Raw genomic sequence first — 25,685 nt, 5'->3', positions numbered from 1 at the left:
GTCAGGAATTGTAAGGGATAAGAAAATGAAGGATAAATTGATTTACATTCTCAATGGTAAACCCAATTATCCCTTTTGTAGATTAAAATTATTGGTTGAAAGGTTAGGAACAAAACAATCAAATACAATACAACTTCCAAAAGTTTTCGAGCTGATGATAATAAGATAAAATTGAAATTTCTTCAAACACAGGCATGTTGCATATCAAAATGACTGCATTGAAATGCTGATTACAGATCTAAAAACCGTTTTGAAAAATATTGATTCAGGAAAACAGTAAGTGTCGAACTATGACGTCAGAAAAAATTAACAATTAACCAATGAGAAGCCCGTATTCACTATGGTTAAATATATAGCGGCCTCTCATTGGTTAATTGTAAATTTTTTCTGACGTCATAGTTCGACACTTTTACTGTTTTCTTGATTCAGTCTGAAATGATTTTCAAATAACCTACCAAAATAAACAATTTTGACTAAATCAGCTGCTTTTAGGTACTTAATGAACTCTTTTTCGAACTAGGAGCAATATCTCTCAAAACGGTTTTCAGATTCGTAATCAGCATTTCAATGCAGTCATTTTGTTATGCAACATGCCTGTGTTTGAAGGAATTTCAATTTTTGGTTTTATAAAGGGCAGGCACTTTTGTACCCCCTGCGCGCCCGTTGTTTTTGGATTAAAAAAAACCCTTTCAAGTTTCACAGGGATTTATATTGGCCCAGTAACCCCTGCCAATGTCTACTAATGTGAAAATCCAAAAAAAGATTGCAAATCGACCCGCTCTAATGGATACACAGTCCAATCTCCTTTCCCTCCCTGGGTTTGTGTTGGCTGCAGGCAAAGCATTCCACATTTCTGGCAAGTCTGCCTGACATGCCTGTTAGGGGATGCTCTTATTGTAAATTTCATGTTTAAAAAACTTTTGTCTGTTTATAAAATAATGAAAAGGGTGATTCATATGACAATCAAATTTATTTTATAATCTTATAACATCTATAATACAAAGTAGAACGATGTCTGTCCGTCTGAAGCTTAAGATCTCAGTAACCGCTGAACCGATTGGGCTCTACTTTTCAGGGATTATACCTACTGGTCCTGTGATGGTTTTAAGCTATTTTCTTAGGGGGTGGGACCCCCCAACCCCCCCCCCAAAAAAAAAAAATATCCCCCCCTCATTTTTTTTTTTTTATTATTGCAGAAGATTTCCTTTGTCCTTTTTTTTGCAGGAGATTTCCTTGGTCCTTCAACGAAATTCACCTACCTTAATTTTTTTATCACCTTTTGGGGCAAAGCCCCTAGAGGCTAGGGGCGAAGCCGCTAGTATTATAAAAAGTAGTAAGGTTTTCTGTCTATACCGTAAGATTTCGATAACTACTGAACAACCTGAGTTCTCCATGTTAGGAAATCTTCAAATAAGTACTGAAAATGTTTCGCTTTTACTTTTTGATACTAGTTTTAGGCTGTTTTTTGTTCTTCATTACCCTTTTCGAATACAGAGCCCCTAGATGCTAAGGGTGCAACCGCTAGTATATCATATATTATCAATATTAAATATCTAGTTGTAAGCAGTTAAAAACATAAAAAAAAATCATGAAAAAAATTTAATGTTCATAATAGGTTCAATGAAAATCATTGTTTATATAACTCCATTTTTTCTTAGTTTTCTGAGCTTCGCTTTTCTGGATGTTTAAATCCTTGTTTGTTTGTTATCTTTCTGCTTGATTGCAGATTCCTCTCAACTTTACCATCCACCCCAAGGATCTTAAGGAATAAGACAATGAACAAGGAATTTATGTACATCCCCATTGATGGTAAACAAAATATCTCTGTCTTCAGTAGATTTATATTAATGGTCGACAAGTTTGAAACCAACCAATTACAATTCAATAACTGTATCCAAAGTTTTGATGTAACGATGTAGATGATGGGGTTATAAAACTTTGGTCATCAGTGTCAATTTCAAGTCAATTGTCACCTCCCTCCCTGCCATCCACTCAGCATTTTTTTAGAATAGTTAAATAAAAAATTGGCGGCAGAGATTTTTTTTTTAGTCAGTCTGTGAATATAAGTTATGACCAAAATTCTCATTCGTCTATCTGAAATAGCAGTTGAAAAATACACATTTCCTTTTTAGAGATCTATTTGCATTTACCTGTTTTGTGTACTATTAAAGTTTTAAAATCACGACAGGTAGTGTAATTTTGTTTATTATTAGCGGAGACGTACAACATTTCTAGTTCATTGTCTATTGTTTATTAATTTGTCGTCCATTGATCCATCAAAATCCAGGCTCAGAAATTTTTGTCATAAATACACTTGTCATAAATACATTTGTCATAAAGGTACACTTGTCATAAATGCATTATTCATATGACAAATGTACCTTTATGACAAATGTTTTTAAGACAAACGTACCTTTATGACAATATGTATCTATGCCAAATGTTTTTTATGACAAGTGTACTTTTATGACATATGTTTTATGAAAAATGTATTTATGACAAGTGAATTTATGACACAAATTACTGAGCCAAAATCCCTTCCAATAGAATTATAAAAAATTTGACGGACAAAATAATAATATTTCAAAAGCTTATTATTCTAAGCTAATTTTACCCCCGGTGTAAAAATTTTGGCACGCGCCATTTTACCCCCCGCCCCCCCCCCCCCTTAAAAAAATTTGCTCCCTCTAAATAAAAAAGCTTGGACGCCCCTGCCGAAAGTATATTTTCCACAAAAAAAGTTTTAGATGGACGGACGTACATTATAGAGTAGCTTTGCTGTACAAATGTCTAGAATTGAACAATATTAAAGTACAAACACTGTATTAACGAAGAAGAAGAAAGACCCACAATGTGACGTCATAAAATGAGGGATTATCCATCTCTTTTTTTAGGGGTTTTCTTTCCCACTCCTTTTCTCCTCATTCCTCATTTTTATGACGTCAGATTTTTTTGGAGCGACTTTCTTGGTCTTCTGTATTAACACAATATTGTCGGAAATTTTACCTTTTCCAATTTAGAATTTGTTGCTAAGCCTATTACAAAATGGTGTAGAGAGAGAAGATAGCTTACAATAAACCAATTTGAGGAAGTATTTGTACCAAATAATTGTCCATTTGTAACAGCTGTGTATTCAATAGATATTGAATCTACTTTAAATGGGGTTAAATCTAGGTCAGAGGGTACCATTATTCATTTATATTTTTTTATAAGAAAATTAGCGTCTAGGCCTCAACAGCTCGTCAGAGGTACTTGATGGGAAAGGGGGGAGGGGGTAATTTACCCCCTATTACAAAATTTTTGTTGTAAAAATAAAAATACAATTTTATGTGATCATTTTTATCTTGGGAGGGTTGGTGGTAACCTCCTCCAAAATAGTTATAAACCTTCCCAGGAGCTATGAGAAGCTAAATTGTATATGAGTACCATATCAGTGGATCAGTGGTTAGCTAGATCCATCACTACAGGTAGTAAAAGCTTACTGCTTTATACAATAGGATAAGAAAATTATATTCGTGAAGCAATCTTTGAAAATTATGTTTTTATTGAATGACTTTTAGGGATTACAAGCAAGTTTAAAAAGTGGCTAATTTTTTATATTTTCAAACGAAAACGAAAAAGTAAAATATTGTCATTTAGTTGTTAAAAAAAACTTTTAAAAAAAACAATAGAAAAAGAATAATTCATATTTCAATTAATTTTGTTTCAAAGGTAGAATTTTATGGCATACATAAAATGTATTTTTGAATATGCAAAATGCACATATATCTTTTAGTAAGTGTCCCCACACTTCCCCCACATATAGGGTCGTGTGGGGTATTAATGGTGATGTGGTGTATTACCAATGAGGTAATGCCAACTTGAAAAAAAGCCTTTTTTTAACGATGTTCTCAACGTTTTAGAATCAAGTGTCCGCACATAAAATACATATATCAAATCACCAAATCCACTAAAAAATCTTCAATCTTCTTAAATTAGTCTTACTAGCAACTGAACCATTAACATTTCGGGAAGGGAGGGTAATGAAATAACCTAAAACCTTCCCAAAAAAAGCCTAAAACCATTCGTGGACCTATGGAAGCTTCCCTGGAAAACTTATAGATTAAACAGGATTCATAAAAAAAACACCCTCGTTTTTATTTTTTGTGTGTCTTGATTGCCAAAAATGCAACTGTATGTGGATGTGAAAAACTGTGTGAGAGTGAATGCACATCCCATATTTATGTGATATACCTGTGTACAATAGAATAAGATTTTTTTGCATTTTTTTTGTTAAATCGAGGCTTTCCTACATCTAAGTTTTTTTTCTGTCAGTATTATGTCAGACAGCTCTCATCGATTATCTAAGCATTTTAATATATACTAGCGTCTTCGCCCCTAGCCTCTAGGGGCTTTGCCCCAAGAGGTTTTATCAAACTAATTTTTTGTGTTTTAGACTTTAAAGAAAATTTTTTTAAAAATTTATTTTTTTGATGGGAGGGTATTTTTCATTTTTTGGGGGGGTTAGGGGTGTCCCACCCCCCAAAAAATAGTTATAAACCTTCCCGAGACCTATGAGAAGCTACCCTGTAAAGGAGAACCCGATCGGTTCAGCGGTTAGCAAGATCCTTCGCTACAAACAAACAGACAGACAGACAAACAAACAGTCAGACATCGTTCTACTTTGTATTATAGATTATGATCATGAATTTTGCATTAAGAATCCTTAAACAATAGGGCATGGAGTCCTAGGAAAATAAGGATTTATTTAGTCTATGTTTCATCTTTTTTTATCAAATAGATTACAGTTTAAATATGCTAACATTAAGAATCTTTTAAATGTTTATTTTACCACCTTTAAACAACAAAAGATTTGTGTGTAGATCATCATTTCTTTTTTCTTTTGTTGATTTTGTCATCCTTGTTAAATGGACTTTTTTATAATATTTCTTTCTTTATTTCCCCTTCTATTCTCTACGGCGTTTTTCCCTCTCATAATAAAAGAATTTTCAATTTTAATTTAAACCACATATGACCTAAAAAACATTTTTGTTAAAATATAAAAGGATTTTATTTGAAAGTACAACATGAATTTTTAATTAATTCTTTTAGCATTAAATTTTGAAGTATTGATTTAAAGATTAAAAGGCCTTGATGAGAAAAGTAATTGTATTATTCAAAGAGGAAAGTTACAGATGAAGTATGGCTTAGGGGGCTATATAAATGGAGGGGGGGGGGGGGGGGGGGTAGATTTATGAAGTTCTATAAAGAGTGGAGAGGGGGATGGTATATGGTGCATTTTCAATTTCTATTCCAATTTCAACTCTTCTGTGCAAATATTGAATTGAAAAGATTAAATTGAAATTTCAGGCATCTTAGCTGCTTGTTGTACAGTGCATCTTAAGGTACAAGCCAATGGATGGTTATCCCCAATAATAATAAACATAATTACCCAATCTTTAGATAGAAATTAATATCTGAATAGTTTGGACAACGCTACTTTGAACCAATCTTTAATAAAGTTATCCAACATTTTAATCCAGCGAATGAGATAGCATTTATATAAAAACTTTATTTACCATAATAATTTACTGTATAATGCTCCCTCATTTAGATGGGGTAATAATAACCCCTAAAAAAATTTCGGTGGGGTAAAAACACATATTAAATCATAATTATTCCCGACTATGCTCAATTCGCTAATAAATTGTTTAGTCCATATAGAATTTAAACAAGTTGCTAGTGTCAAAAACAATTTACCGTTTGTCTAAAAACAGGGATCGACAGCCGCGCGCAAAACGCGCATTTGCCGCAAATCTAAACAAGGTCTAAGTAACTGATGGATTAAAATATGAGAAACAAATTTTAAAACGGCAATTTGTCTGCGGCTTAAAATAATACGTGCGGCTGCCGATCCCTGCTAAAACAAAGTTCTATTGTTTGTAGGTTAACTAATCACCTGCATTTAAAAAAAACATTGCTGAGACTAATTTATTAACTGCAGAAAAGTACATGTGTGTGTGTGGGTGTGGGTGTGTGTGTTTGCATTTAAACACAATTACAGGATGCTATGGGCGCAGTGTAACCCACTAAAGTTTTAGAATGTATGTAAATAAGATCTCGTAGACAGCTAGACCAATTGTTTCAAAATTCAGAGAAAGGTATTATTAAAGTCTGTAACTTTTTATATGTTCGGTTATCTATATGACTCAAAAATGCAAAACACTTTTTTCGGCCTTAGATAATGACACATTATATTTACAAGCCAAAGAAAAAAGTTTTGAAATTTATTTCTCTTTTAAAGAAAATTGATGAAATACTAAGAAATGTAAGTTAAGTTGTTAACTGTTAGAAGTATACATTAAAATCAATAAAAATTATACTTTAAACCTCCCATTTATAAAATTTATGTGTAAAGGTCTAAATGAAATATCCAAACATTACAAGAATCATCATGCAAAGTTTGAAATCCAAAGGAAAATTTTGACATTTCTAAATTAACGATAAAAATAACCATTATTGACGTTTCAATAAAAAAATATTATCTATAGAAGAGGGAATTTTGTGTGTCATCATTGGGGATGTACATTAATTTATCAGCCTTTGTTTTATCCCTTTAGATCTCTGCCTTGTAATAGTGTATGTGCGAGTGACAATAAAATTAACCCAAATTTCTGACATTGAAAAATTGAGCCTCTTTTTGTGGTAGGTCTTACAAGTGTCAAGTTCTGGTAAAGGATTACTACAAAGATGCTTTTTAGTAGCGAAGCTACTCTACAATTCGAAATGTCCGTCTGTCCGTCAGTCAGCAAGTGCTTTTCTCTGCAAGATAGACGGTTGAAATTTTTTTGATAAGATTGCCAGTCTTGCTTAAAAGTAAAATTACGAAAACATATGTGAAAGGTTTCAAATATATTATTTATGACCACGCTACATATGCTCTCTAAATCACATTGTCCATATGTCCATCCATATTTCATTGTGCTTCTCTTTTTATGGTTGTTGTCATCCTTGTTTTATGTACATTTATGTGCACTGCACCGAAAAATACATTGGCTTGGAACACATAATAATCTATTACTGTGTAATCTACAATGTTAAGTCAGGAAGGGAGGGGACATTGGGCAGTTTATTACACTAGTCCCCAAAGTTTTACAATGATGTTTCTTATTCTTTTATTGAATTTCAATTGGTTAGTTAATTATGTTGAGTGTCGAAATGTTTCAACCACTAATTGTAGTTCACAGAAGGGGTGAATTTGTGTTTCATTATTGGGGAGGTACATCAATCTATCAGACATTGTCTTATCCCTTTAGATCCCTGATGTCAAGTGTATCTTTTCCATACTCAAAAATAACAGGATGTTTATTTGTCTGTGTGTCTCAGTTAAGTTTCTCATACTAAAAACGTTAAAACAATACCCACTGCTGCTTTGTCTGGTACATGACAGTCCAGCGGTTAGCAATATCTTAATCTTCAGACAAACGGACATTCTGTTACTTTTATATAAGATAAAAATTTGCACAAACAATTATATAATTGTATTTTAAGTAAAAGCATTAATTTTTCTTTTACAAAACATAAATTCTAAGCCAGAAAAAAAAACAAGGCAGTTTTAGGCCACAAAAATATAAAACAATAATCTCTCTCTTGTAGAATTTTGTTCATTCTGCAAAAACAATAGAAATATCAAAGCTTAAAACTCAGGGAAGTAGGAGAAATGATAAATAAATTAATCTACACCACTTTCTTTCTGTGGATTTATCCAAAGGAAGAAAAAAATACAGGGATCTAAAGGGATAAGACAATGGCCGAAAAATTTATGTACATCCCAAATGAACTCTTCAAAAATGTTAAGACAACGAAAAAAAAATATTATTATAAAACTTTAGGTACTAGTGTATTAAACAACCTATTGTCCCCTCTCTTTTTGAGAATTATTACAAATAGGAAAAGCATGTTTTTTAATGTATTGTCCTATCCCTGCATCCCTGTTTAAAATGCATTTTCAGCAATATGTTTTAGCTTTGCTTACACAAGAGTAAAAAGAAATGAAAAAATATTTAGTTACAATCAACAAAACACTTATCACTGGAAAATGAGTTTCAAAATATCAAAAACCTGACTTACACAGTATGTTTTGGCGGTTTATTGAAGAAAAAAACCTATTTTTAGGTTACTATAGTCTAATAAAAGGTTAAAAATAATTTACGTAAAGGCGGGAAACTGTAGGGTTAAAGCCCTCATCTGGGGGCTAAAATGTTTTTTTTCTTCAAACAAACAAAAATCAGCAAATAATTTTCATTGAAGATGTATAATCTTAAAATTATTTAAACTCATATTACTTAAATTATAAATAGAATCAAGAACTGAACAGTATTAATCAGGTTTTTTCAATGTTTTCAAACTAGCGCTCCACGGAGGAGTGAACATGTCTTGTAAAGTGGGCAGAAAAATTGGCGGTAAAAATGCAATAATTATCAGCACCCAGCCAAAACATTGTGCAAATGTAAATACTAATGCATAGCTACATTTTTGGATAAATAAGAGTCATTTCAGAAACAAATAAAAGTCATCTGCTTGTCTCATATTAATTTGACTGCAAAAAAAATTTGAATGATTATCAAAAAGAGGTCTAAAACCTGCTTAACACAAAGGCTAGGCTTCTAAAAAATTTGAACGAGCCATTCACACGACATAATACTTAGAAACTATAATTTATCAGAGAGAGAAGGGAAAATGAGCTGTTTATTAAACTAGTCCCCAAAGTTTTATAATACCGATTTCTTATTCGTTGGGTTAACAACTTTGTGGACAATGGTGAATTTTAATGGGTTGGTTCTTTAACCTGAGTGCTCAAACTTTTCAACCACCAATTTTAAGCTACAGAAGGGGTAATTTTGTGTATCATCATTAAAGATGTACATTGATTTATCGGCCATTGTCTTACCCCTGTAGATCCTTAGTTTATAATAGTATGTAGACAGTTAAAAATTGAAAGGTTAACAAGCCAGGAATTTAAAGGGATAAGACAATGGCCGATTAATTGATGTATAATATACATTCTTAATGATGATACACAAAATTAGCTTCTGTAGATTAAAATTAGTGGTTAGAACGTTTGAACACTCAACTTAATGAAACAACCAACCAAAATTCATTAAAAGTCCCCAAAGTTGTTGAGCCAACGAATAGGAAAACTTCACTAAAATACTTTGGGGACTACTGTAATAAATAGCCCATTGTTTCCTCTCTCTGTTAACATGCATAAAGCGAAGAAATCTTAACGGCTTTAAATCCTTTAATGACTTTATTTATTTGAATTCTAGATTAATGGGTTAATCCGTTAAGAGGTTTTCCTTTGACCAATAAATTTTCCCATCAATTAGTGCAGAAAAAAAAAAATAAGACAGATTACCATTTATTTGGCCAGTGCATCAAATAGCCAGGGATGGAGGGGAAATTGGACTGTAAATTTAACTAATACCCAAAGTTTTATTATCTTATAAGTTGGCTTAAAAACTTTGGTTACTTTTTTAATAATTTAGTTTGTCCCAAACTTTTAAATCAATAACTTAATCTTCAGATGGGTTAATTTTGTGTATCAATATTGGACATTATTATTAAGTTACCGCTCATTGTCTTATCCCCTAAGATCCCTGCAAATGGTAAAAAAAACATGATTCTGAAATCTATTGTTAATTAAATCATATGAGAAAGGACAGAGATGCCAGCCACCCGATTCAGATTAAGACAGACGGGCAGACATCCTTAAATAGCAGCTGTACTGAAGATTTATAATATTCTTGATAAATAACTAATATACAGGATGTCAACATCCATAAAAGCGAAGCTCTGAAACGGTATGACAACCGAACATGAAATCTTGTAAAGTGTCAGAACTGAATATACAAAATATGAATATGTAAGTTTTGACAAAATTATACATAAATTTGTTGCAAAACTTCTTAAATACAGAATTCTGTTTAAGGACATACTGACTTTTTTAGGACTTGATTATAGAAATGCTTTGCTCAAAATATTGTACCTTATGGTAATAGGAATCAATAATCCGAAAATTCAGATCAATCGGATGATTTTATCACATAAAGAATTGTTGTTAAAAATGTTAAAAAATCAACATGTTTAAAATGGACATACGGACATTCTGGTATCGATCATAGAGTTGCTACGCTTTCTAAATCGTACCTAACTACTACAGGAATCATCATGCGAAGTTTGAAATCGATAGGACAATTCTAACTTGCCTAAATTAACGAAAAAAAACAACACGTTACGGACTGACGGACGGACTGACCGACCCTAATCATAGAAAAGCTTCGCTTTTAACAGATTATTGAAATATCATTAAAAATATAAAAAATAGCTTTATGTTAAAAAGCATTTAAATGCAAGAAAAAATAATTTATCTTTTTGGATATTGTTACAGATCAATTCAGGGATAGAACTATGGACAATCAATTAATTTTCATTAACCTTGACATGTTAGAAATTATGTCTTTGATGGTTCTGATCAATGATGAGGGAAGTTACTTAATCGTCATTGTCCTCTCCCTCCCTGAGATTTATTGCAATATTATCTATTCTTCAGTCAGACATCAAGTCAAGGTCTTAACGCCAGGGATCTAAAGGGATAAGACAATGGCCGATGAATTGATGTACATCCCCAATGATGACACACAAAATTCCCTCTTCTGTAGATTACGTTTAGGGGTTAAAACATTTGGACACTCTGCCTAAATTAACGAAAAAAAACAACACGTTACGGACTGACGGACGGACTGACCGACCCTAATCATAGAAAAGCTTCGCTTTTAACAGATTATTGAAATATCATTAAAAATATAAAAAATAGCTTTATGTTAAAAAGCATTTAAATGCAAGAAAAAATAATTTATCTTTTTGGATATTGTTACAGATCAATTCAGGGATAGAACTATGGACAATCAATTAATTTTCATTAACCTTGACATGTTAGAAATTATGTCTTTGATGGTTCTGATCAATGATGAGGGAAGTTACTTAATCGTCATTGTCCTCTCCCTCCCTGAGATTTATTGCAATATTATCTATTCTTCAGTTAGACATCAAGTCAAGGTCTTAACGCCAGGGATCTAAAGGGATAAGACAATGGCCGATGAATTGATGTACATCCCCAATGATGACACACAAAATTCCCTCTTCTGTAGATTACGTTTAGGGGTTAAAACATTTGGACACTCAACTAAATGAACCAACAAATCCTAATCCAATAAAAATATTGTAACACTTTACATCAAGAAATATTTTTTTACTAATATTGTCCATAAATCATTAACCATGACTTTGTTATTATTTCATTTTCTATATTTAGTTTTAAGCAGTTAAATAATTAAAGTTTTTAACCTAACTTACGTTAAATTATTGCCACAAAAAAAAATAAAAACTATTCTTTGACTTAAAGTACTTAATTGGAAAAAATATGGTTTAAAAGCACTGGAATGTTCTAGACTAGAAAGTTATATTTTCCTTATATAAAAATATAAAAAGTATTGTTTCTCCACAAATTAGCTCATAAAAAGGGGAATAAAAGTAAATCTATTGTTTCAGGGGCGTGAATGAATGTGTGTGGGAGCGGGGGGTGGTATAGGGGCATTTGACACCCCCAAAAACAGTTAAAAATTAATATCTATATTTTACTCAATTAGACACTTTAGTTGATTTTTTTCTGGGCAAGGGTGGGGTGTAAGAATTGATGGAAAACATGTACACGCGGCTCTATTGTTCTGTTGAAATAGGAAATATTGCTATCAAATACGAAACATTACTACTTTGCCATGTTCTTTTTAGTCCATACAGAAAATAAATTTATTAAAAGCGAAGCTGATCTAAGACTAGGGTTAGTATGTTAGTTCAATTTTATAATATTATTTTTGTTGCATTTTTTAGTGACGATAAATTGATATCCCCAATGATCATGATAAACAAAATTACCCCTTATGTAAAACTAATGTTTGGAAAGTTTTAATTCTAAGAGTTAGGAAAATAATAATAATTTAATAAAAGTACCCAAAGTTTTTAAGCTAAAGCATAGAGAAAAATGGTTGCAAACTTTGGGTACCAGTATAATTTACTCTTAAATGTTTCCTCCGTCACTTATATGTCCTTTCAAAAATTAAAATCAAATGAACATACAAATAGAGAGCTTTAATCAGAGTATATATTTAAATTAAAATAAAATGGGCAAGCTTTGAATTCATTTACACACAGAATAAAATAAAAGAATGTTCACTTAAAATAATTGAAATGTGTGAATGTTTTTGCACAGAAAAATGCAGGGCTTGGCAGCCGCGCGTCAGCCTCATGTAAGCCTAACAATTTTAAAAATCTCCCGGAAGTTTAAACCTGACCCAAATATGGCAATCCATCTTTTCAACAACAAAAAATCAAAGCATCCAAATTGGGTTAAATTTGAGATTTAGCCTCGGCTGACGCGCGGCTGTCGAGCCCTGGCAAAAATTTGTTTACATTATACTGTCCAATCCATTGAGGTAAAGAAATCAGAGGCGTGCATGCACTTCCGCATGTTATAACATCCACTATATGCAAAACAAGAATAACAACATCCATAAAAAGTGAAGTTCTAAAATGAGACTGTAGGACAAAAGGACATTGTAGAGTATCGCAACTTGATGAGAAGAATACCTATTTCTCGTATTTATCCGAATCCGGTGGATAGGAACCGGTTCTCATCCATACGAAAAAAAACTATGTCTAGCATCGTATTATATCCAGCTTTCTACGAATTTAAAAATGTACAATCATAAGATTAAAACCAGTTATTTTATCCCGCGCCTTCGGCACCTCGGGGCTAAAAAACCGGTTTTAATCTTATAATTGTACATTCTATATCCGCGGAAAGCTGTTTACAATACGATGTGAGAAATTATACGTTAAAAAAATATTGGATATAAATTTGTTGCAAAATTGCACAAATAACAGATTTTGTTTTAGGACATACTTACATTTTAGGGCTTTATTATAAGTTGAAAACTGAGAATAAAGCAAAGGGGAAGGAGCATTTTTTACTGTTGTGGTATTCTTCGATTTTGTGGGTTTAATAGTGTAAAAATGTGTGGAATTGAAAGCGCATCAAAGAAATCAATTTTTAATCAAAATAAACATTATGCTTTTTATTACTTAATTGAAAGGGTGGGGGGGGGGGGAACTTTTTCATCTAAATAGTTTTTACCTCTTAAAAATATTTTAAAACATAAATACAAAAATACTTTCAAATTTAAAACATGGATAGTCATTGTCATTTTAGCTAACGATCTTTTAGTGACAAACTGATGGACGAACGTAATGACAATTTCAATTATAAAAAAGCTAAGAAATACATAAAATGCCTTTTAAATGTATTTGCAAATTTTCACCTCTTATGAAGTTTGTTGATATTAAAAGAAAATGTTTCAACTTACAACAAAATTGAGGTTAAATTTCCTTATGCATTCCTAGGTTGGTATATCCAAGTAATGTAGGTTATCTTACAGAGAGAGGGGACAATCAGTTGTTTATTACACTAGTCCCAAAAGTTTTATAATAATGTTTTCTTATTCGTTAGCCTAACAACTTTGGGGACTTCAGTGAATTTTGATTGTTTGCTTCATTAAGTTGAAGAATCAGACGTTTCAACCTTGTAATTTTAATCACTTTAATGGGTGATGTTTTGTAATATAATTTAGATCCCTGGTTATCTTAAGAAAATTTTTCAATTTATGTTCTTAAGGGATAAGACAATGGATGATAAGTTGATTAAAATTACTGGTGGCAAAGTTTAGGCACTGCAAGTTTGCACCAGCCAATCAAGGCTTAACAAAAGTACCCAAAATATTACAAGGAATTGTTTATAAAAAAAATTGTTAGCCCGAGACGCCGAAAGCCCGGGCAAACAAAATTGGTATTAATTTTATGACATTTTTTATTATTTGTGGAAAATTGTTTGTAATACAATGCTATACATGATTTTTTATTGTATCTTAGAACAGGTTCTATTCCACACCAGACATTAATCGATTTCGAAGCCATACTGAAAATTTTTTTTACCTGACTTGCCTGGCATAGCCAGAACCTGGTGACAGCCTTGTAGACAACTAGCAGGCACTGCTCACTCTGACCATGTGCACCTATAAGCACACCCACTGGACAAAGGTTCAGCACCCAGTCTTAGTATCAATATTCTTTCTACCTCTCTAACTACAATAACAGCATTTTTGTATTTTCACCACAATATTATTAATATTTGCAAGCCTTGTCAACTGCTCAAGTCCGCCCTTATATGTAAGGTGGGGATAGTTGCAATGGAAAGTGTTTAAAGCAACTAAAACTTTAATCTTATTCTGCAAAAGGAGGGGAGAAGGAGAGAGAGCAAGAGAGAGAGAGAGAGACAGAAGGAGAGATAGAAAGAGAGAGAGAGAGAGAGAGAGAGAGAGAGAGAGAGAGAGAGAGAGAGAGAGAGAGAGAGAGAGAGAGAGAGAGAGAGAGAGAGAAAAGGACATTGAAAGAGAGTTAAAAAGAGTAGCATAGAGAGAAAAGTGGTAGGACAAATCACCAAACTAGATTTTTACATACCTTTTTTTGTCGTTAGATTTTAAAAATAAAGCAAGTGTAAAAGTTTCAGAATAATATCCTTACAATAAAGTAACAGGATGTCTGTCTGTTTGTACCAAAGGATCTTGCTTACCGCTGAATTGACAATGTTCCCCTTTACAGCTTGTCATAGGTCCTGGGAAAATGTATAACTATTTTGGGGGTGGGTACCTGCACCCTACCAAGAGAAATCGCCCCTAGAATGAGGTATGGTAATAAGGTTGTTTTATTTGTCTATTACAATTTTGCTTACTACTGAACTCTTCTCAATTTTAATAAAGATTGACATAGCTGTAGGAGTGTTGAAAGAAAAGGAATTAGCTGGTTTCGTATTTTCACAGTAGCTTTTGATAGGTTATTTTATTTTAGGTTAGGTAAATCATTTACCGTAAATGTTAATGATTGCCCCGCAGGTTTAGAGCCCATCGCAGGGACTAGAAATAGAAGAAAGGCTATTGTGAAAATACAATGAAACCTGCTACTTTGTTTTCTTTCTATAATCCGGCTTTTTTTCTTAATTAGAGTTCTTCAGTGGAAAAAAGGCTGCCCCTCCCTAACCCTTCGGAAAAAGAGCCCATAGATGCTAGAGACGATATCACCAGGTAAATGAAAAACAACTATGTAAAGACTGCTAAAGACTAAGCATCAGGCCTTGTTCATCGAACCATACAAATAATCTTTTCAGGTCAATTATGTAAGGTAAGCAGCAGCTGTGAAGTGTCATGTGTGACGTCATAAAAATACATCTATTATCCATTTGTTTCAGGGGTTTCCTATCATATTTCTCCTCTCATCCTTCCCTTTAGACATATTTTTATGACGTCACACATGACACTTTCTATATTTCAAAAATAATATTGCACAAGTAAAACTTAGGCGCATGCGTTCTAGCCGCGAGTTGCTGTTGCGGCATTTTCGAGTCTGGTCTGGGTTCAAACATGAGCCGTTAGCAGCCTGGTGGATTGGGTACTATAAAGGCCACGACTCCTCCAAATCGTACTCCCAAAAATGGTCACGAAAGGGGCGTACTTCATCATAGGCAGGGGGTGTAGGGTTAAGACAAACAAAATTCGTGTTTAAGCCCTTGGTATTATTCTGCATTAAGAATATAAGGTAGCTGCGCGTCTGAAACATTCCATTTATAATCAAAATGAAATATATCCATATATGAGGAAAATCATACAAAGTATTTTGACTTTTAGTGATTAAATTTAAAAACTATGGTAGAAATTTCTGAGAAGTTTGGCAGCTTTTGTCAGAGGCATAAGCAGAGAGGACGGAGTGGGGAAATACAACTATGGAGAGGGGGGAGATCAACTGAGACCATCAACTCAAAGGGGAAAGGTGTCTCTATTTTCAGGCAGCTTTCCGATAAATCTGAGATTTCTTTGACCGTCTTTTGACAAGTTATTCCCGGGTTAATTTTCCTGTTGCGAAGAAAAAATTACAAATATATTTGTATATGTATATGGTGTCAAAATAGTTGATGTTAATCAGGTTTTGCTTGATAATTTCATATATGCAGGTTGCATAATAACAATATTTTGCACAATTTTCTGCAAAAAAGCGAAGCTTAATAAAAATTGTTACCTAAATTTGTTGCATTTAGATTGGTTAAAATATAAAGGGCTTTTTAATTTTAAGAACATACTAACATTTATAGAACTATAGAAGAGGTTATTTTTTAAAATTGTACCTTGTCGTCCAAGAAGTTGCTGATTTTATAGGATGTTAATAAAGCTTGTGATTAATAGGCGCTTCAAGAATCATCATGTAACGTTAGACATTGATATTTTTTTAACATGAGTAAAGTAACTAAAATAAGTGATATGATATGATTTATTAGCAGTAAATTACAGATTAATTTTACAAATAATTTAATACATTTTCTCGTATTCATTCGAATCCGGTGGATAAGAACCGGTTCTCATCCATACGAAAAAACTATGTCTAGCATCGTATTATATCCAGCTTTCTACAAATATAAAAATGTACAATCATAAGATTAAAACCAGCTTTTTTTAGCCCGTGCCTACGGCACCTAGGGGCTAAAAAACTGGTTTTAATCTTATAATTGTACATTCTATATCCGCGGAAAGCCGTTTATAATACGATGCGAGAAATAACTATTCTCGTATTCATTCGAATCCGGTGGATAGGAACCGGTTCTCATCCATACGAAAAAACTATGTTTAACATCGTATTATAAACGGCTTTCTACGAATATAGAAATGTGCAATCAAAAGATTAAAACCAGTTTTTTTAGCCGGTGTCTTCGGCAACTCGGGACTAAAAAAAACAGTTTTAATCTCATAATTGTACTTTCTATATCCGCGGAAAGCCGTTTATAATACGATGCGAGAAATAATTATTACATATTACATATATATTTATTTACATTGAAAAAATTAGGGTAACTAATACATGGCCTTTAAAGTCAATCTTGACTGTCTTTCGGCCCAATTTTCATTTCACGCTGTTGTTTTAAAATTTAAACATCCGTCCATGGTTTTCATTGTGGAGATATGCGAACAGAAAGAACACACATGAATATAAATAAGCTGTGATTTTTTATTGTAGTAAAGGACATAACAGAAGCGAAAAGAACTTATGGCATGTTCAGTAAATGTAATAACCGATAGACGGGTGGGATTCTCCTTTACAGTAACGCTTCTTATAGATCTAGGAAGGGTTTATAGTTTTAGTAAAAGTACCACCACTGTCTAAAAGAAATAGCGGGTTGTGAGATCTTTAAAAACACAAGTTGTACAGAGAGACACTCTGTTACTTTTTATAATGGGCAGTACTGGCCCTTGAAAAATAAACTTGATTATGAAAGTACAATAATAGCCGTGTATTCAAATTACTAACTGATTAATTCAAGATCGTCTATCAATAATCATTAATAAAACATGTTTGTTCCAGGGATATAAGGGGATAAGACAATGGCTAATAAATTGATGCACATCCTTAAAGTTACCCTTCTGTAGATTACACTTGGAGGTTGACACGATTGAATATTAAACTTAATAACCAAACCAATCAAAATTAATCACCAAAGTTGTAAAACAAAGGAATAAGAAACAATATTTAAAAACTTTGGGGACTAGTGTAATGAACAGCCCAATATCCCCCCCCCTTCCCTGTGTTTGTGCGCCAGAAAGGTTTAAAAAAAAGACAATTATGTCTATAATAATAGGTAGCGCAGCAATTCAATCCAAGAAAAACAGTGGCGTACACAGGGTTTTGCCAGAGGATGGGGAGGTATTTCTGAGGAGTATTAGAAAATGGGGAAGTCAGGGGTTCAGATTTCCCCCACCAAAACCTTTTTCCTCATTTATTAAGCTTGGACGTCCGTTTTTTTTATTTTAAGGTAGGTGTTGAGACCCATCTACACGCCTCTTACGCACGTTTATGGTCCAATCACTTTAGCCGTTTAGTCATTATATTGCGGGTGCGAACAGAACCAAATGAGACAGTCAGCTGCTTTTATAAATCAAAGCGGCTAGTTGGTGAGATGGAACCATTTATCGTTTTTTTTTGGATACCATTTTGTCAATTAACCGACTGCCAGCTAACAGCTGAAATTTAAAAGCTTTAACGGCTGTAAAGCATAACAGTTGCTATACTGACAGAAGGTTGTCAATGTTCTAAGACTAGACAGCTGCATATTTTTTAAACAAGACAGCTGGGCAGCTACGGTTGCAGATAGTAAAAATTAGGGATCATGAAAAGAAAACAAAGTAGAGGGTGTCAACGTATTTTCACAGTAGCTTCTGATAGGTTATTTTAGATTAGATTAAGGTTAGGTAAATACTAATGATTGCCCCGGAGGGTCATAGCCCACAACAGAAGCTAAAAATAGGAGAAAGGCTACTGTGAAAACACGATAAAACCCGCTACTTCGTTTTTTTTCCATGATCCAAAATTAGCAGCTGACATGCCCTGGGTAACAATGGCCAATTATTTTTTTTTTGATCTTTAACTAGTCAATCAATGGACAACCAGAGAATAATTTCATTATTAATTTTATAATTCAAAGCGTTGTTGACCAGGAAGTAAGGGAGATAATAGCAATAAAAAAAATATTCGGATCATGGAAAGAAAACGGGTTTCGTCGTCGGGGTCAATTTCATAACCCTGGGGGACAAGCCTTAACATTTGCCTAACCTAAAATAACCTAACAAAAGCAACTGTGAAAATACAATGAAATCCGCTACTTCGTTTTCTTTCCATGATCCTAATATTCTTCTCTTTTATTTATCAACCCTCCAAAATTTACATGGAATCAAACTTTAAATGAAATTTTTTTAATATTGATCTATCCCTGTAAAACTACACAATCAGTAACCTAATTCTTTAGTATTTTAAAGATTTTTTTAAAAAGCGAAGCTTTTCTATAATTAGGGTCGGTCCGTCCGTCCGTCCGTAACGGATAGCTTTTTTCGTTAATTTAGGCATGTTAGAATTGACTTATCGATTTCAAACTTTGCATGGTGATTCCTGTAGAAGTTAGGTACGAGTTAGAAAGCGTAGCAACTCTATAATCATTACCAGAATGTCCGTACGTCCATTTTAAACATGTTGATTTTTTTACATTTTTAACAACAAATTTGCATGTGACCTAATTATCCGATTGGTCTGATTTTTGATATACTGATTCCTGGGACAACAAAGTACAAGCGAAGCAACTCTATAATCAAGTCCTAAAAATGTAAGTATGTCCATAAACAGTATTCTGTATCAAGCATTTTTTCAACAAATTTACTTATAATTTTCCTTCGACTCTTATACTTCTATATTCTGATTATTCAGTACAGACACTATACAAGTGTTAATGTCCGATTGTCCTACCGTTTCAGAGCTTCGCTTTTATGGATGTTGTCATCCTTGTTAAGCCCAACATTATAGAAAATCAGATTATTACGCTTCTGTTTGATTTACTAATTAAAAACTTTTTGCACACAACCTTTTATAAAAGATGAAAGAACTGGAATCTTTTTAAAATAAGTCAATAACAATACTTATAATACTTTTTTCACTCAAGCAATGAAACCAGAGATCTAAAGGAATAAGACAATTACCGATAAATTGATTACATCCCCACAAATGATACACAAAATTACCCCCGCTGTTTATTACACTTATTGGTTGAAACGTTTGGATTCACAACTTAATGAACCAACCAATTAAAAAAAAAGTAAAAGTCACCAAAGTTGTTAAGAAAACTTTGGGGACTAGTGTAATAAACTACCCAATGTCCTCTCCCTCCCGGTAAAGAAACAAACTCAAACACCATTTAGATAGAAATAAAATTTTATGTGTGATTTTAATTTTTTGCAAGAATGTTTGCAATTAAAACAAGGATGACAACATCCATAAAAGCGAAGCACTGAAACGGTAGGACAAACGGACATTAACGCTTGTATAGTGTCTGAACTGAATAATCAGAATATAGAAGTATAAGAGTCGAAGGAAAATTATAAGTAAATTTGTTGAAAAACTGCTTGATACAGGATAATTTTTATGGATATACTTACATTTTTAGGACTTGATTATAGAGTTGCTTCGCTTATAATATTGTTCTTTGTTGTTCCAGGAATCAATATACAAAAAATCAGATCAAACGGATAATTAGATCACATAAAAATTTGTTGTTAAAAAAGTAGAAAAATCAACATGTTTAAAATGGACGTACGGACATTCTGGTAATGATTATAGAGTTGCTACGCTTTCTAAATCGTACCTAACTACTACAGGAATCATCATGCAAAGTTTGAAATCAATAGGACAATTCTAACATGCCTAAATTAACGAATAAAAGCTATCTATCTCGGACGGACGGACGGATGGACGTACGGACGCACGGACCGACCGACCCTAATTATAGAAAAGCTTCGCTTTTAAAAAGAAAACTAAAAAATTAAAGATAAATGAGAAAGAATTTTTCAAGTATATTAGACTATTGATTTTCTTACAAGAACTCTTTCACAATTGAACTATAAACACCAAAGATATGGAGAAAAATATAAAAAAAAAATAAAAAACTTCCAGTCCTCTGAAGGAAGTCTAAGCTTTTTCATTTTTTTGGGAGGGGGGGGGGAGGGGGGTATAAATTCAAAGTTCAGCAAGGAGATATTTTGAAATTTTTAAAAATTCCTGATTCTACTCATCAAGGCCTATTAGGGTAGCACCATGAAGCCATAGTTCTGATGCAATAATTCTTTAACCCCCATAATGGGGGCCTCAAAATTACAATGTGAAATTAACGGGCATAATACTTGTCCAAAATGGTTAAAATGTTTACACAAGTGTTTTTACACCAAAAGGCATAATAATTGCAACTGCGTTACTTGAATTTCAAAAAAAAGCCGGGGGAAAAAATCCTCTAATAAGCATTCCTATGACTTAATTATGCTCCATATTAATGAGAATGTTGACAAGAAGTTTCACCCAACTATCTTTTATAGAAGCCCCAAAACGTTTCAGACATTTTGAATTATAGAGTGGCTTCGCTACTAATTATGTTTTCCATCAGCTTCTATACAAAAATTCATGTTTGATAATCTTATGAGTATATATTCATTTTTATTTTGAAGGAAATTCGTCGTTAAGATGAACTGATAAAAAACATATAGTTCCCAATTTGTTTAATAGATTTGTTTGCTATTTCAAATAACATCACTAAAATCTACGTGAGAAAAAAATTGGCGTCGCCTTAACAGACAGAGATATTTATTAGAGTAATATAATAGAGGGGGAAGGGATTAAATAACTGTTTGTCCCCAACCCGAGGACAATGTGCCGACTTTCTTAAAAATGGGGAGGGGTTCGCCCTATCACCTTACGTGCCCCTAGAGGCTTCTATTAGCGAAGTTCCCAGTTAAGAAGTAATATTTTTTTTTAAATATAATAATTGATAAAATATCCCAACCCAGTGTTTATGTTCAGGGTTTGACATTGAAGGTAAAACGTTAGCCTTATATTAAGTAACAAGATGTTTGTCTATTTGTCTGTCCTGAATATCTCGCCAACCACTGGACCGATCTGGTTCTCATTTATTGGGAGATCTTATATGTGTCATAAAAGTTTATATTTCCAAAGAGAAATCGCTTTTGAAAAAATGATTAAAAATTTAAATTTTTTGGTCAACTTTCCCTTTCTCTTCAAAGTTCTTTTAGAGGCCTTTAGGGTCACCGAACCGCTAGTAAGTTAAAACATAGAAAGTAAAAGTTAATTTAAACCCAAAACAAGTTTCATTTTATTGGATTACATACAAATCTGATGTAAGATCCAAGTAATAATAAATCTAATACTGCTAAATATTTTGCTAGATAGATCTTATTTTGAAGACTATAAAGTTAGAATGGATGTTGAATATAGGAGAATATTATGACATTATCCTAAATTTAGGTTACTAACATGGGTATATTTTATTGTCAGTTTCTCATCCAGTATGAGGGGAGGGGATGGGCAAAGGGGTTGTATGGGTGGGTGTAAATCGTTATTTTAGCCAGCTCCGTGTTTCACTTTAATAGAGTATAAGATTATCTGTTGTAAGTTCCAAGTAATAATGAATCCAAATGATTGATTGCAAAAAACATGATATTCACAGAACATGTTATAAGTTTTCTTTTTAATATTCTTACAACATTTTCAGCTAGATGTTTTTATAATCCATATTCTTATTTGCAACCTAATAGAAAGAGTAGTAATGCCTTGACCACAAACAGGTTCAACATATTACTATGCACAATTATGGAAGTTCATGCAAGGGTCATGCAATCAAATAATTATGCGAAAATTTATAGGACAGGTAACCAAGACTATGTAAAAAACCTTGAAAATATTAAAGGCCTAAAGTTACATTTTTTGCAAAAGTTTTTAACTTCATAATATCAAATAATGTTTTTAAAAATTTTCATGTTTTACTACGACAAAAAACACAAGTTAAATGATTTTTAAATATATAAAATCTAAGGAGGGGGATGAGGAACGTCCAATGGGAGGGGGTGTAAAGCGGTGTAAACGGATTTGGGGTTGCCAAAGGTAATGCCAGACCCCACCCCCCCCCCAAAAAAAAAAAATTATACTTCTCCAAAACGTGAATCCCTATCAAAACACCATCATCAAGCCTTAACTCGAACCAACTTTTTAGAAGCGGAGCTTTTCTAAAATTATGATCGGTTCGTCCGTCTGCAACGGTTAGCTCTTTCGTAATTTTAGACATGTTAGAATTGTCCTATCGATTTTAAACTTTGAATTATGATATAATTTTCCTTCTTATCTGATTTTTGGAATACTGAATCCTATTTCAAGGTAAATTGTTATAAGCGAAGCATCTCTATAAACAGTATCCTCTACTTAAGCAGTTTTGAAACACATTAAATTACAATTTTTTAAAAAAAATTTACATTTATATTATTTAATTGTGAGACTCTACAAGAACTTTAACCTTATATTTCTCAGAGGTTTAGTGATTTTTATTTAAATAGGCAAAAATACAAATGTAAATAAATGCAAAGATGAATAAAGAAGTATACAATTCACCGATTAAAATTTGCAAAAACTAATTTATACCACTAAGGATTCATCAATAAATAAGTTAATTATATTTTTGTTTATCTATTAATTAATTCATAATGTACTGTAGAATCAAATAGTTATAAGATTAAAGAAAAAGGATGCAATCCATGGCTAATTTTCAAATTCCTAAATTTTTTTCATCAGCTGCAGCTAAGTGTTGCTTAAGCTGAGAGTGGCTGCATGGCAATTAGTTGGCTCGACAATCCATGTGTTTTAAAGCGGCGGATGTAGCTTATAAGAAGCCGATTGGATAAGGATCGCTTCATAAGCCTTACAGCTGATCTGTGAAATTTCTTTAAGCCGCATGGCTGAGGGTAGCCTTGGCTGCCAAAATCAGATTGTCATATAATCTGCTCTTTTCAACTAGGGGCAAAGCGTCCAGTAAACAATAAAATAATGATTTATGAAATGCATTTTTGTAGCATAATTTAATCTCGCAAAAACAGCGATATAGGATGAATTTTAAAAAAATAATCTACTGCCTTTTCTTTTAAGCCAGTATTAATTTGCCTCTATTTTCTATAGTTTCATATAAAAACAAGGATGACAACATCCATAAAAGCGAAGCTCTGATGTGCAAGGACAAACGAACACTAACATATTAACATACATTAATTTGTTGTCAAAAAAGTAAAAAAAACAGCTTGTTTTAAATGGAAGTACGGACTTTTTTGTAACGATTATAGAGTTGCTGTGCCTTCTAAGTCGTACCTAACTGTCATAGGAATCATCACGCAAAGTTTGAAATCGATAGGACAATTCTAACCTGTATAAATTTACGAAAAGAGCTAACCTTTACGGACAAATGGACGGATGGACAGACCGACCATAATTATAAATAAGCTTCGCTTTAAAATGTGGAGGGAAAACTTACTTTGTTCTAATTTCAAATCCCCTATTCCCTGAAAAAAGATGTGATAATGAGAGGATTAGGATAAGTTTCTACACCCAATGGATGTAGAATATACGTGGATATTATGACAAGAGAAAAATTGTCGTCAATTTAGGTTGCAATTTCTCCTTTGATTTATTGGTCGGGCCGTTAATCCAGTAGAAGGGAATGGTTGGAGTAAAGGAGGGGGAAAGGGGAGAGCGTTATTTTAGCCTGATTCAGAGTTTACTTTACTATAGAATATGAAAATCTGGTGTAAGATCCAAGTAATAAAAAATCTATACTTCACCAAGCCATTTATTAACGATATTTTATAACCAGCAAATTCTGTGCTACTTGCTTTAAGCCCAGGAAAGAAGGAGACAATGGGCTGTTTATTACACTAGTCCCCAAAGTTTTAAATGACGTTTTCTTTTTCTTTGGCTTAACATCTAATGAATTTCGATTCATTAAGTTGCCTGTCCAAACGTTTCAACCCAAAATTGTAATATAGGAAAGAGGAAATTTTGTGTAACATCATTGGGAATGTACATCAATTTATCTGCCATTGTCTTATTCCTGATTAAGCCTGTGATTATATACATACATATTCAGAATTTTTGATAACATCAGCTAGGGGCCATCCCTTAATATTAAGCCCAATTCAGACAATCAAATAATATTTTTTCTTAAAAATGTTTTGTAACCTGTTTATGGGCCAAGACACATTTTTTTCCCACTGCACTTACCATTAATGTTGCACATCTGACATAGCAGCAGTAAGTACTTTTTAAAAGCGAAGCTTTTCTATAATTAGGGTCGGTCCGTCCGTACGTCCGTCCGTCCGTAACGGATAGCTTTTTTCATTAATTTAGGCATGTTAGAATTGTCCTATCGATTTCAAAATTTGCATGGCGATTCCTTTAGTAGTTAGGTACGATTTAGAAAGCGTAGCAACTCTATAATCATTACCAAAATGTCCGTACGTCCATTTTAAACATGATGATTTTTTTACTTTTTTAACATCAAATTTTTATGTGATCTTATTATCCGATTGATCTGATTTTTTATATATTGATTCTTGGGACAACAAAGTATAATGTAATAAACGAAGCAACTCTATAATCAAGTCCTAAAAATGTAAGTATGTCCATAAACATTATCCTGTATCAAGCAGTTTTTTAACAAACTTACTCACAATTTTGCTTTGACTCTTATACATTTATATTAGGATTATTCAGTTCTGAAACTATACAAGTGTTAACGTCCGTTTGTCCTACCGTTTCAGTGCTTCGCTTTTATGGATGTTGTCGTCCTTGTTTTAATGAATTTGGTAAGGTTGATGGGTCAAAGATTTGAATATGTGACCTCCCTTAAAACTTATAATGGTCAAGGGAATGAATATAACTAATTTTGGAGAGGGTAACTCCACCCTTTCAAGCGAAATATACTTCCCCCTGGAAAAATATACTTCTTAATCGACTAAAAAGAAACTTTCATCTAAAACTATAATTGAATGTGGATAGGTTGATTTAACCCCCCTTCCCTCCCTAAATGCCTCTATGCAACTGCTAGATACCCTTAATTTGCAAATGTTAGG

General features: G+C 32.9%; 1 protein-coding gene across 4 annotated transcripts in view; it reads right to left on the bottom strand.

Moving 5' to 3' along the window:
- LOC145319688 (protein kinase C-binding protein NELL1-like) overlaps positions 1-14,352 on the bottom strand; it is a 152,258-nt gene extending 137,906 nt beyond the window's left edge. For all 4 annotated transcript variants that reach the window (XM_080161974.1, XM_080161975.1, XM_080161976.1 and 1 more), the window contains exon 1: positions 14,086-14,352. The gene's annotated coding sequence lies outside the window, so the exon portion shown is untranslated. The remainder of the gene's footprint in view (positions 1-14,085) is intronic.
- Positions 14,353-25,685: the final 11,333 nt, after the last annotated feature.

This window comes from Acartia tonsa, chromosome 5, assembly GCF_053477335.1.
Source record: "Acartia tonsa isolate MP-2025a chromosome 5, ASM5347733v1, whole genome shotgun sequence".
In the NCBI taxonomy this organism is placed as follows: Eukaryota; Metazoa; Arthropoda; class Copepoda; order Calanoida; family Acartiidae; genus Acartia; species Acartia tonsa.
Note: the sequence above shows the minus strand (reverse complement) of the source record. Positions and strands in the feature narration are given on the sequence as shown.